Source organism: Pocillopora verrucosa, chromosome 7, assembly GCF_036669915.1.
Source record: "Pocillopora verrucosa isolate sample1 chromosome 7, ASM3666991v2, whole genome shotgun sequence".
NCBI classification, from domain to species: domain Eukaryota; kingdom Metazoa; phylum Cnidaria; class Anthozoa; order Scleractinia; family Pocilloporidae; genus Pocillopora; species Pocillopora verrucosa.
This window is the reverse complement of record NC_089318.1, coordinates 5,138,868-5,150,130: the sequence shown is the minus strand read 5'-3', so window position 1 is coordinate 5,150,130 and position 11,263 is coordinate 5,138,868. Positions and strand designations below refer to the sequence as shown.

Genomic DNA, 11,263 nt, shown 5'->3' with positions numbered 1-11,263 from the left:
GCAGTACACAAGCAAATTTATTATTGACAGCCGAGAAAGAGAAATGCGCCGTGACGACCTACAAATTCATGCTAAAAGCTGAAAAATTATTTTGAACCCCAAGTTTCATTACAGGGCTGTAGAGAACGCGTAGAAAACTATGAACATCTCGTTCAACTGATCAGACAGGAGGTGACCAGAAACGAAGAGAGGAGAAGATAAAGGAGAAAAAGGAGCGAAAATCACATTGTTCCACCCAACACAAATAATCCCATCGAGCATGATGAACGTCAGGACTAAGAAACAGAGTAGAGGTAGGTTTTCATTCTACCTGAGCATTTTATGATTGAAATCGTCTATACGGATCTATTATTATTTTTTTCGGACAGACTCGTCTTTTTTTGCCTATAAATACGTTATCCTTAAAAATTCACTGCAAAAGATACAAGAAATATCATCACTTGGGACAAATATCTAAGCTTGTCTCTCTTTAAATTATTTTACATTTAATGGTATAGGACGAAAGGATTTATTAAAGATTGTGAGATGTTGGTCCGTAAAATTTGAACTTCTTGTTGTAAAATTCCCACGAAGCTTGTTGATGATTATTTACAGCTTTGTAGCCTTGATGTCCTATCTTCAAAATGAACTTTTTAAGGATTGTTTGCACGTTTGATAACAGTAGAAGATGGGTGAATTTAACAAATAGCAGAGAAAGTTCTATATATTATTGTTTGGTTATTGTTTTCATGAAGAAAAGAGTTGCATGAATCCAGGGATTCGAATAAAACTTTCTTTCAATTTTACTGACTGATTAGAATTCGTCCAGTTTGTGTATACAAAGTTGAATATTTCACTCTTGAACAAACACCAAAAAATTGAGCCGTTCACTAAGCTTCGTCAGTAAAAGAATTACCGCAACGAAACATGTTGATCAAAATAAAGATTCTGATGCTGAAATTATTTTAGAAATTTAAAATATACTATATGTACACCATAAACACATAAATTCTTTTTAATAAAAAGAGTTTTCTCAAGGAAAAGAGTAAAATTTTGAGTCAGGAAGATTTTGGTCACGTGCTAGGCAACGCGTCCCGTTTTAGCAGTCGCACGCAAATTTATTATTGACAGCCGTGAAAAAAATGAGCCGTGACAACCTACTAATTCACGCTGAGAGGAAAAGGAAAAGAGTAAAATTTTGAGTCGGGAAGATTTTGGTCACGTGCTAGGCAACGCGTCCCGTTTTAGCAGTACACATCCAAATTTATTATTGACAGCCGAGAAAAAGAAATGAGCCTTGACGACCTACATATTCACGTCAAAAGCTGAAAAATTATTTTGAACCCTGATTTTTGGTACAGGGCTGTGGAAGACGCGTAGAAAACTATGAACATCTTGTTCAACTGATCAGACAGGAGGTGACCAGAAACGAAGAGAGGAGAAGATAAAGGAGAAGAAGGAGCGAAAATCACATTGTTCCACCCAAAACAAACCATCCCATCGAGCATAATGAACGCTAGGACTAAGAAACAGAGTAGAGGTAGGTTTTCATTCTACCTGAGCATTTCATGATTGAAATCGTCTATACGGATCTATCATTAATTTTTTCGGATAAGCTCGTCTTTCTTTGCTTATAAATATGGTATCTTTAGAAATTCATTGCATAAGACCCAAGAAATATCATCACTTGGGATAAATCTCTTAGCCTCTCTCTCAATTTTTCCCCATTTAATCGTAAAGGATGAAAGAATTTGGTAACGATTGTCAGCAGATGGTCCGGATGATGTGGAAATGTTTGTTGTAAAATTCCTACGAAGCTTGTTGTTTCTTAGTTACAGCTTTGTAGCCTTGATGTTCTATTTTCAAACTGAACTTGTTTAGGATTGTTTGTACGTTTGATAACAGTACTTTGCGGAGAAGATGGGCGAACCTAACAAGGAACAGAGAAAGTTCGAGATATAATTGTTTACAACTGTTTTCATGAAGAAAAGCGTTGCATGAATCTAGAGATTTAATTGATAATTCAACTGGGCTTGGAGTTAATAAAGCTTTTCAGTTTTACAGACTGATTAGAATTTTTTCGTTACTAAGTTAGTTGTAACAAAACGTATAATCTTTATATCTTTTGTGTTCACTTAATTCAACTGTTAGGTTTTGAACAATCAAATTTGAGGTATCGCAGACAATGTTTACTGATCCAAACTTCTTTATGAAATCACCATTTCAAATTGCAGAGTACTCTTTCCAAAGTTTAGTCTAAGAGCTGCCCTCCCTTTCGGCTTAGCCCTGCTAGCAGAGGCAGTATGTTTTAAGTTCTTTTGAAGGGAACATTACCAGAATCATAACTTGTTTAATTTTTTTTCTCAGTTCGTGAGCGGGCAGTATTCCACAAATCCTGCAATCTGATTGGTTCCGAGAGCGGGCAGTATTCTCCCCATCCGGCCCGCTCACAGCGAGCGGTTCTTTTCGCAACCATTTGTTAGGTTTTAGAAAATTAATAAAAATGTTATTCACCAGCCAAGGTCGGTCCGTAAATTGTGCCCTCTGTCTTGTGTACCGTCCGAGGCCGTAGGCCTCGGGCTGTATCCAAAACCATATATTGATCACTAAGATTGATTATTTACAATAAATGGGTAAGTTTCTGAAAGAAACTGTGGTGCAGCGTCGGCGGGAGAGTTTCATATTATTTAGGTTGCCTCTGCCCCAGTTCCCACTTTCACAACCAACGAAATAGCGTCGAAAAGAAACACGACGCTATCTAACATCGTTCCATGATTTTTTACTCATTTAGTCATTGCCTTTAGTCTTGAATTAAGTGCAGTAGCGTAAGTAAGTAAGTAACAGAGTAAGTGCGTAACTCAAAATAGAGAAGATATCGTGCTTTTTTAGCAATAAATATATAATTTGGACTTGCTTTGTTTTTGTTTTGTTTTTTCTTTTCCATAAAACATACTTTAAGGAAAGTAGCACAATTTTTAAAAACTGACATAATTTGGGGGAAAAAAAATGAAGCAATGCTTGTAGCATGATGGGCTATCTTCACTAGCACAATCTTTCATTTAAACAAGCTTAAGACGGCACTTTTAGTCCAAATTTATGGCCATGTAAGAATATGAATATCTATCATTTAACAATCAAACGACATATCTTGTCTACAGGTGCCGAACTTGCCTGACTAGAAAGATCATGCGATCAGATACACTGCGAGAAAATAAAGAACTATACGCTTCATTCTTGATACAGATAGCAAGTGCATTGACCACGAGCAGTTTCTCGTTTTCGGCGAAGTACCACGTAAGATTTGCGAAGGCAGATGGTTATTCTGTATTGTAAAAAAACCTGTATATATTTGTTCTTGATTCGTGCATTATTTGTACTCTACTTCGTGCAGTTGGATAATAATAAAAAATATAGACTTGACTTTGAAGCTTCTTCAGGCTGATAACGATTTTAAACAAACTGAGACACAAAATACTACCAGCCCTCTTCTTTCACTTCAAAAGATAAAGCTTCTCAGAACCATACAAAGATAAAAATATTGATGCACTTTTTTATTTGTTTATCTCGTTCAGTTATCCATTTCTATCTATTTCTTTGAGAAATATCAAACTAAGCTCTTTAATATACAACCAAAAATGCTCAGTTGTCGTAAATACGCCTTTCCGGCCGAGAAGTACCATAATTAATTAGTTCCCTCGATTCGCTCGTCTTCAAGGACCTGCACAGGGAAAATGAAGAGAAAGTCGAGGAATTTGTTGTAGACATTTAACGAGAGAAGTGTTTGGAGAAGCTTTCCTCAAAAGCGCGGATGGAGTAATAGTAATTAATTCGATCCCGCTGTAGACTTTCTACTGAATACTTCAATTTTTCTGGCGACTGAATAGTGGCTGAACATAAAATGAACAAATCTTTAAGAAATGTATACGATATTTACATGAAATTAAAATCTAAAAACTTGTCTAACTGCGTATAAGAACAGATTTGGAGAAACATATGATTGCACAATTCAATTCAATACAATATTGCTCTTAACTTGACAATGACAGTGAAACGAAGTCGAAACGTCGTCAAAAATATTTAACAACAGTTTTTTGTAGTTTTTCAGAAATTTTTATTGTATTTTAAAACTTATCTAACTAATTCAGAAAAATGTTCTTAAACAGCATATCCTATTTTTTTTTTAGCCCTGGCGTTCATCATTTTCTGTGGGACGATTCCTGTTATGCGGAACGCAATGGTTTTCGTTGTCCCTTCTTCGTCGTCCCTCCATATTCCTGATGAACTCCGGTCTTCTTACTTCACGTTGCTCATTGTTGTGTGCATTACCCTATGCCGCACAGCTCTGTTTATTTCTATCAAGAAATAGAGGATCATCAGCTGAAGAACGACAACCAAAAGAACAAGAAAGTCTTGCACTGGGGGCATTTTGTGGAGAATTTTTCAATAACGGGCCATAAGAAGCAAGTTTTGTATTTTCCACTAAATCGACTCAATCCTTATGACCTATATGTAGCTGTAGTCTTTGTTTTCCACCAGCTTTTCTCCTTTTGGTTTTCTTCCCCCATAATCCGAGGAAATTCCGACAAACAGCCATGTTAGATTGAGTATGGTGAAGGCTTTTCCTGAAGGCGAGTGACGTGTCAGCAGTTGTTGGCGATATTCTACACGCAGTGTGTAAAGATCATTGTCAAAACACGCAGGAATTTTCCTCTTCACGCACGATTTACTTCTTTACCTCGGCACAGCACATTGCGGAAATATTATAATATCCCATGACCAATGTATTGTACTTAGGCGTTTCTTCGGCGACCGAAACAAACAAGTCTCGGCTAATCATAGCAAAACATAATGAAAACATTCTTAAATTGACACAACTTTAACAAACTGAGACACGAAAAAACTATTAGCCGCATTATTTTACTTCTAAGATAAAGATTCTTACAACCATACAAGCATAAAATACTATTAGACCTATCACACTTAGCTTGGTAATTTGTTCATCATTGAATTGTTTTGCTACCTACCTTTTCTTGACATTTTCAATTACAAACTTTGTGCTAGTTTTTTTCTGGATATTGAATATACAGATAAAGTAAGTAGCTCAACTAACAAAAGCGACCTAAAAACCCTGATAAATTACCAGCGTTTCGTCAAGACTTCGCAGAGCTGGGGTGGCGGCCGGAAGCAAAGTGAACATATTATTTGAACGGGCCAGCAGATGCACGACAAGCCGTATACAATTTTCCACTCGATCTAAGCAGTCAGCATCAACAGTCTGTAGCAGCAGTCCGCGGCCTTGTGCTCACCTCTTTGCTAGAAAACTAAGTTGCAAATGAACGTCCAAATCTAGTTCTTGATGATAATGAGCGACCCACGTCACGACAACTAACAAATTGTGGCCTCAGGTCTTTTAGTGAACTAACGTGAACAATCCTTCCATTTCCAAATGGAAGGATTTGCAATTTCGCTTACAGAATGGAAGTGTGATAACTTCATGAGCGGGATAACTTGACTCCATTTCCAAATGGAAGGATTTGCAATCCTTTGACGTTTTTTGCTCTAACTTAATGAGCGGGATCCAGTCTAGTGAGTTTAAAATATTAAATAGGTGCGTGGAGGTAGGAAAGTTTAATATGCTTTGGATAGGTAGATTTTCTTGTCAGGAAAAACACGGCATGCTCAACACAAGCCATTCTTTGTGTCCTACAAACAATAATTTCCAAAGAGTAGTCTGAGAGCTGTCCCTCCCCTTCGGCTTAGCCCTGCTAGCAGAGGCAGTATGTTTTTAGTTTCTTTGTTTCCTTCCCCTTCCCCGGCCTTGTCATTGTGAATTCATCTTTTTCACCGAGGAAAAATAATAACACATTAAATTGGCCACTAAAAGAGAGTGAAGGGGTTGGAAGAGTATGATACATGTTCCGAGGTTGAAAATATGAGTTTATTCAGCTCATTTGTTTTACATTCCGTACACTATTGCTAGTTTCAAAATATCAGAACAGTTTTGACCAATTTCTTCTCGACTTGTTCGTCTCCAAAGGCCTGCACAGGAGAAAAGAGCTGAAAGTCAAAAGAATTACGACAAAAACTTAGGAAAGAATCGTAGCTCAGAAGCTATCTTCCAAAGGAAGGGGTAAATTTGATAACTAACTAAGCTCAATTCGTTTTTAAAGCGACCCGCAATCACGTACAACATCTACGAGTTGTTTACAGGCAAAAGATAGCTTCGCTTTTCTGAATATAAATACGTGTTCGTGTCTTAGAAAATAAAAAAGAAAAATTTTCCTTCCCGACCTTTGTTATTGTGAATTCATCTTTTTCACCGAGGAAAAAATAATAACACTTTAAATTGGCCATTAAAGGAGAGTGAGGGAGCTGGAAAATATGAGTTCTTTCAGCTTATTTGTTTTAAATGTTTTAGTTGCGTGCGACTGTTGAGAACCTGATAATAAAGTAACATTTTGCCATAATAACACTTGGGGTGGCTGAATACACGTAGAGCGAAACATTCGAGTAAGAAATGTACACGATCTTCTTAAGGCTTATCCAAAAGATACAGAAAAAGTTACTTAAACAGCTTACCCTGTTATTCAAGCCGCTCATCATTTTCTGTTGGATAATTTGTGTTTGGTGGAATGGAATGATTTTGGTTTTCCTCTGTGTGTCTTCTCTCCCTGTTTCTGTTCGCCTCCGCTCCCCTCACTTGTTCACGCTGCTCATTGTTTCCTACCGGTTGCCTCTGCTGCAAAGCTCTTTCACTTTCCATCAGGATACAAAGGATCATTAGCGTAAGAAAGTCAACAAATAGACTGAAAAAGTCTGGAATAGAGAGCATGATGTGGAGAGTGCTTCAGAAACGAGCCAGCAGAAGAGCAACAAGTAAGCCGGACTACGCGATACAAAAGCCAAACTAAAGAGTAATGACCTATATTTAGCTCGCCAGGCCAGAAACGACACCAAAATGGACCAATAATCTGCGTTTGGACCCACAGACATCAGTTGTCAATTAAGTTATTTAACGTGCCAGTGCATATCTCTCAGTTAGAATTTATAATTGAAACAAAAGTATGTGCATACACAGAAATTGTTTGCTTATGAACATTTTTGAAACGGATTTTCGAGATTTTGTGTACTTTTCGTCTTATAAACAACATTCTGCATAAAATATGGCGGCATATTTTCACTGTTAGAAACGACGCCAAAATGAACTAATGATCTGCGTTTGGACCCACGACATGAAACGAACCACTTTACCTCAATCAGGCTTTTTCACGTGCCAATGCATATCTCTTAGTTAGAATTTATTTTGAAGCAAACTTCTGTGTACACACAGAAATTGTTTGCCTATCAAAATTTTTAAAACGGATTTTCGAGATTTTCTAGACAGTGTTTCCGTCTTATAAACAGCATTGTGCATTATATATGGCCGCATGTTTTCGCCGCCAAAATGGACCAATAATCTGCGTTTGGACCCACAGACATCAGTTGTCAATTAAGTTATTTATGTACACACAGAAATTGTTTGCCTATCAAACTTTTTAAAACGGATTTTCGAGATTTTCTAGACAGTGTTTTCGTCTTATAAACAGCATTGTGCATTATACTGTTATGTATGACCGCATGTTTTCGCCGCCAAAATGGACCAATGATCTGCGTTTGGACCCACGAGATCATTGTTTGCACTCTACTTCGTGCAGCTGGATAATAAAAAAAATATATAGACATGACTTTGAAGCTTCATCAGGCTGATAACAATGCTAGACAAATTGAGGCACAATAATACCAGCCCCCTTCTTTTATTTCTTAGATAAAGCTTCTCAGAATCATACAAACATAAAAATACTAATACAATTTATTTGTTCATCTCGTTATAGCTTTCCCTCTCTATCTATTTCTTCTGAAAATGATCAAACTAAGCTCTTTATTATACAAACAAAAAAGTTTATTAGTCGTAAATACGCCTTTTCGGCTTCAAAGTACCATAAACAATAATTTCCGTCGATTCGTTCGTCTTCAAGGACCTGCACAGGGAAAGTGAACAGAAAGTCTGGCTTCCAGTCTTTTATCAAATGAATAAAAGACCGGGAGCCAGAGTCTAATTTCAAGAACAGGCGCAAACCTTATACTTCACAGTCGAAAAGCCTGTTAAATTTTGTTGCGTATTTTCATTTAAATTATGAACACTATGTGTCGGGGCTCATTGTAAGCATTTCTACCAGCTTATTCACAAAATAGCGGGTCATCGATAAGTGACGATAACTCTCGCACGGCGATTGAGATGAGGCAGAAAGAATTTATAAGGGTGTACACAGAGATCGAGCGTGGTTTGTGGTTGTGTTTTCCTGTTTTACTTTCTTCACAAAAGAAAAGTTATTAGACAGGACATTTCTTCTGTATCGCTGAGAGTAGATGAGAAATACTCAGGAAACGTTTTCAAAGGACATTGCTTTGTCAAAGCACACAGAACAAATATTAGTCTTGCTGCCTAAAGAAATTACACAAAAACTTCATGACATTGTCGTTACTTAAAGAGACTCACGGGCGAGGCGTAAAATTTCAGACACAAAAGATCTCTTGTATTGATTGAAGTGCGTACAGTCGAACCTCGATTATCCGGACCCCGATTATCCGGACTATTCGATTATCCGGACTTTCTTCTCTGGTCCCAATTTTGCCATGAATATTAATTAGTTGTGATCTTGAAAACTCAAAGTCGCAAAAAGCCCAATAATCCTTTCAAAAGACTGTTGAAACAGCGTATTATCCCATGCGCTTTTCAAAATTCGAAAGTGCGACGAGTCAAAGAAGTATTCTGATGCGTTCAGCTGATATATGGTTGGCTCAATTGTTTTGTTGCCAAGGGAATTTCATGCTTGATTAGCTCCTTCTGCGTGGGTTATGTAAACACACGAGCGATCGATCGTAAACTCAAATCAAAAACATGCCTTCGAAGCGAAAGCTTGCCGTTCTATTGATTAAAGATAAGTAGATAATTATTTCACATTTCTATCTCATTAATATTCATATTTTCGATTATCCGGACTCTCGATTATCCGGACTATTTACCGAGGTCCCGATGAGTCCGGATAATCGAGGTTCGACTGTACTAAAAAGAAATCGGATTTCACAACCCTGTGCACTAGCACGTTCGGAACTTATAGGCTTTGCAATCTTGGTAAAAAAAAAATCACACTATTGTCATGTCATTTTCACTTGTTTATTATCTTTTAACGATTATTCCGATTTTTCATTTCATGGATTCACTAACCAATAAAATTGTAACCCCAACTGATTCATTCTTTCAGTTTCTAGGATATGGGTATCAATTCCCTCAAAGTATTACTAAGAAGTACTTTTACTAAACAATTCAATCTACATTATGATTTAAATCAATGAAGCAAGGTGATGCTAAATGCAAATACAAAGTCGTTGCAATGCTATGGTTGTATTCAGTTCGGAAACCAACCAAAATTAAAGCAATTACTTGATGGTAATCACTGAGAAATAACCATAACATCCAGCCAAGAGGAAAAATTCTTGCAATTTTTGAATTCCTCTTAAAAAATTTCCTCCAGTTGCGTATGCTTTTAACAATGGAATGTAGAAATCCTTAGCGGCTGACGCAATTTTAAATTCACATTGAATTGCTGAGAACTATGTACAGTAAAACAGTAGTTAATTTGAAAACCAGAGTTAATATACAGTTAAAATTTCACCCCTGGCAAATTTTCATCATATAAATTCTCAGCATGAGTTCAGACAGGCCATGAGCAATAAATTGCCATCACAGAAACACGATTCCAGTGGAAATTTATGTTAATGCTAGAGCCACTGAAGCTTTACGTGCGTCATTTGGGCAAATGAAAAGCGAGATGGGTTGGAATCTAGAATGATAAGGAAATAGGAAAAAGCTAGAAAATTAGAGGGACTCCATATTGTGCCCGATAGACACACAGAGACATATTCACTAGCCCCGGTTTTCCCGGTCTTCCGTCTACACCATCCTTTCCTGAAGGGCCAATAAGCCCAGGGTTTCTAGGCGGGCCCCTCGGTCCAACCAAGCTGCTGAAATTAAGTTTATAGTTTTTCGCGAAGGAAAATGCTTCAGCCGCTCTTCCTTGATCACTCTCCATAATTCCTGTTCTGATCCCACCGATTGAGCAGCAGAGCTTTGGCTGGGTATGATTTCTTTCTTGCATTCGTCGCAGCCTGGGACAAACATGATCCCCAACATAAGCATCACAACAACGACTGCAGCCCCTAAACCAAATAAGAAACCGAAAAACCCCATGACTTTGAACAGTTTGTTGCACGTGTCTCTGTGGTAGCCATACGCAGAGTATAAAACATTTTCCGAGGTTGAAAAGATGAGTTCATTAAGCTTATTTGTCTTCAATGTTTCAGTTGCGCGCGACCTTTGAGAACCTGATGACGAAGCAACATTTTGCGAAAATTACACAGAGAAGGGGTGGCTGAATACATGTAAAGCGAAACAATCGAGTAAGACATGTACACAATCTTATCAAATTCAATTTTTTTAAGGCTTATCCAACAGATACAGAAAAAGGTTACTTAAACAGCTTACCCTGAATACTTATCCCTGGCGTTCATCATTTTCTGTTGGATAATTTGTATTTGGCGGAACGCAATAATTTTGGTTTTCCTCCATGTGTCTTCTTCTCCCCCAGTTTCTGTTCAACTCCAATCTCCTCACTTGTTCACGCTGTTCATTAATTCTTGCCGGTTGCCTCTGTTGTACAGCTCTGTCACTTTCCATCAGGATGAAGAGGATCATTAACATTAGAAAGTCAACGAATCGACTGAAAAAGTCTTGAATAGTGAGCATGATGCGGAGAATGCTTCGAGAAAGAGCCAGCAGAAGAGCAATAAGTAAGCCTCACTACTGATCCAGAAGCTTGCCACGCGACGCAAAAGCCAAACTGAAGGGATCAACCTACCCTCGGTATATTTAGCTGTCACCACAATGTGCTCACCAGGCCAGAAACGACATCTCAAGTAGTTAACCAAAATGGACCAATTATCTGCGTTTGGATCCACGGGCAATATCAGTTATCAGTTCAATTCAATAAGGCTTATTCACGTGCCAGTGCTCATGAAAATTTCTAAAAAACGGATTCTATTCTTCACTGCCAGAAGCGACACCAATGGACCAATGATCTGCGTTTGGACCCACGACATTAGATGAGATCACTTGACCCCAATCAGGCTTTTTCACGTGCCAGAGCGTATCTCTCAGTCAGTCTTGCATAAAATATGGCCGGGCGGC

At 37.8% G+C, this 11,263-nt stretch overlaps 1 long non-coding RNA gene across 2 annotated transcripts; it reads left to right on the top strand.

Moving 5' to 3' along the window:
- On the top strand, positions 1-4,966 carry LOC136282355 (uncharacterized). Of its 2 annotated transcripts, none has more exons than XR_010718227.1 (4): positions 1-293; positions 1,341-1,519; positions 3,138-3,273; positions 4,164-4,966. It is a non-coding gene; the product is annotated as an uncharacterized lncRNA (long non-coding RNA). The 2 variants fall into 2 exon arrangements; XR_010718226.1 differs by having other exon boundaries at positions 2,347-3,273.
- The last annotated feature ends 6,297 nt before the right edge of the window (positions 4,967-11,263 follow it).